The sequence below is a fragment of the Schistocerca gregaria genome, unplaced genomic scaffold (assembly GCF_023897955.1).
Source record: "Schistocerca gregaria isolate iqSchGreg1 unplaced genomic scaffold, iqSchGreg1.2 ptg000397l, whole genome shotgun sequence".
Taxonomy (NCBI): Eukaryota; Metazoa; Arthropoda; class Insecta; order Orthoptera; family Acrididae; genus Schistocerca; species Schistocerca gregaria.
The window spans coordinates 944,824-947,824 of NW_026061836.1; positions in this window are offsets into that span (position 1 = coordinate 944,824).

The following is a 3,001-nucleotide window of genomic DNA, read 5'->3' on the forward strand; positions in this document are numbered from 1 at the left end:
GTCCTTTAATGCAGAATATTAAGGTCCTAGCTCATGTCCAAGGCACCCAAGCCAGCTAAAAAGTCAATAATCGATACCTAAAACTTGAATTGGATTACTTCTTACTGGCTATTACATCAACTTAGATGCTTCATCTGTCTTCTACTATGGTGATTTTAGTGTCTCCGCATACCGCAGCACGCGACATAGCTTTGCAGACGATAAGTACAAGCGTTTCAGTGAGAAGAGCGGCCAATGTGACGATCTAACTTTAAGTCGATTCGATAACAAATGACGAATACGGACGGATTTCTAAGGTTTTTACTACATATGAACACTTTTCACATTCTCCCGTGCAACTCGGCTGCTAGTCCTCCTTTCATGCAGAATGTTAAGGTCCTAGCTCATGTCCAAGTCACCAAAGCCAGCTAAAAAGTCAATAATCGATACCTAAAACTTGAATTGGACTACTTCTTACTGGCTATTACATCAACTTAGATGCTTCATCTGTGTTTTACTATGGTGATTTTAGAGTCTCCGCATACCGCAGCACGCGACATAGCTTTGCAGACGAGAAGTACAACCGTTTCAGAGAGAAGAGCGGCCAATGTGACGATCTGGCTTTAAGTCGAATCGATAACAAATGACGAAAACAGACGAATTTCTTAGGTTTTTACTACATATGAACACTTTTCACATTATCCCGTGCAACTCGGCTGCTAGTCCTCCTTTCATGCAGAGTATTAAGGTCCTAGCTCATGTCCAAGGCACCAAAGCCAGCTAAAAGGTCCATATTCAATACTTAAAACTTGAATTGTACTACTTCTTACTGGCTATTACATCAACTTAGAAGCTTGATCTGTGTTCTACTATGGTGCTTTTAGTGTCTCAGCATACCGCAGCACGCGACATAGCTTTGCAGACGATAAGTACAACCGTTTCAGAGAGAAGAGCGGCCAATGTGTCGATCTGGCTTTAAGTCGATTCGATAACAAATGACGAAAACGGACGGATGTCCCAGGTTTTTACTACATATGAACACTTTTCACATTCTCCCGTGCAACTCGGCTGCTAGTCCTCCTTTCATGCAGAATCTTAAGGTCCTAGCTCATGTCCAAGGCACCAAAGCCAGCTAAAAAGTCAATAATCGATACCTAAAACTTGAATTGTACTACTTCTTACTGGCTATTACATCAACTTAGAAGCTTCATCTGTGTTCTACTATGGTGCTTTTAGTGTCTCCACATACCGCAGCTCGCGACATTGCTTTGCAGACTATAAGTACAACCGTTTCAGAGAGAAGAGCGGCCAATGTGACGATCTGGCTTTAAGTCGATTCGATAACAAATGACGAAAACGGACGGATTTTTAAGGTTTTTATTACATATGAACACTTTTCACATTCTCCCGTGTAACTCGGCTGCTAGTCCTCCTTTCATGCAGAATGTTAAGGTCCTAGCTAATGTTCAAGGCACCAAAGCCAGCTAAAAAGTCAATAATCGATACCTAAAACTTGAATTGTACTACTTCTTACTGGCTATTACATCAACTTAGAAGCTTCATCTGTGTTCTACTATGGTGATTTTAGGGTCTCCGCATACCGCAGTACGCGACATGGCTTTGCAGACGATAAGTACAAGCGTTTCAGAGAGAAGAGCGGCCAATGTGACGATCTGGCTTTAAGTCGATTCGATAACAAATGACGAAAACGGACAGGTTTCTCAGGTTTTTACTACATATGAACACTTTTCACATTCTCCCATGCAACTCGGCTGCTAGTCCTCCTTTCATGCAGTATCTTAAGGTCCTAGCTCATGTCCAAGGCACCAAAGCCAGCTAAAAAGTCAATAATCGATACCTAAAACTTGAATTGTACTACTTCTTACTGGCTATTACATCAACTTAGAAGCTTCATCTGTGTTCTACTATGGTGCTTTTAGTGTCTCCACATACCGCAGCACGCGACATAGCTTTGCAGACGGTAAGTACAACCGTTTCAGAGAGAAGAGCGGCCAATGTGACGATCTGGCTTTAAGCCGATTCGATAACAAGTGACGAAAACGGACGGATTTTTAAGGTTTTTATTACATATGAACACTTTTCACATTCTCCCGTGCAACTCAGCTGCTAGTCCTCCTTTCATGCAGAATCGTAAGGTCCTAGATCATGTCCAAGGCACCAAACCCAGCTAAAAAGTCAGTAATCGATACCTAAATCTTGAATTGGACTACTTCTTACTGGCTATTACATCAACTTAGAAGCTTCATCTGTGTTCTACTATGGTGCTTTTAATGTCTCCGCATACCGCAGCACGCGACATAGCTTTGCAGACGATAAGTACAACCGTTTCAGAGAGAAGAGCGGCCAATGTGACGATCTGGCTTTAAGTCGATTCGATAACAAATGACGAAAACGGACGGATGTCTAAGGTTTTTACTACATATGAACACTTTTCACATTGTCCCGTGCAACTGGGCTGCTAGTCCTCCTTTTATGCAGAATCTTAAAGTCCTAGCTCATGTCCAAGGCACCAAATCCAGCTAAAAAGTCAATAATCGATACCTAAAACTTGAATTGTACTACTTCTTACTGGCTATTACATCAACTTAGAAGCTTCATCTGTGTTCTACTATGGTGCTTTCCCTGTTTCCGCCTACGGCAACACGCGACATAGCTTTGCAGACGATAAGTACAACCGTTTCAGAGAGAAGAGCGGCGAATGTGACGATCTGGCTTTAAGTCGATTCGATAACAAATGACGAAAACGGACGGATTTCTCAGGTTTTTACTACATATGAACACTTTTCACATTCACCCGTGCAACTCGGCTGCTAGTCCTCCTTTAATGCAGAATCTTAAGGTCCTAGCTCATGTCCAAGGCACTAAAGCCAGCTAAAAGGTCAATATTCAATACCTAAAACTTGAATTGGATTACTTCTTACTGGCTATTACATCAACTTAGATGCTTCATCTGTGTTCTACTATGGTGCTTTTAGTGTGTCCGCATACCGCAGCACGCGAC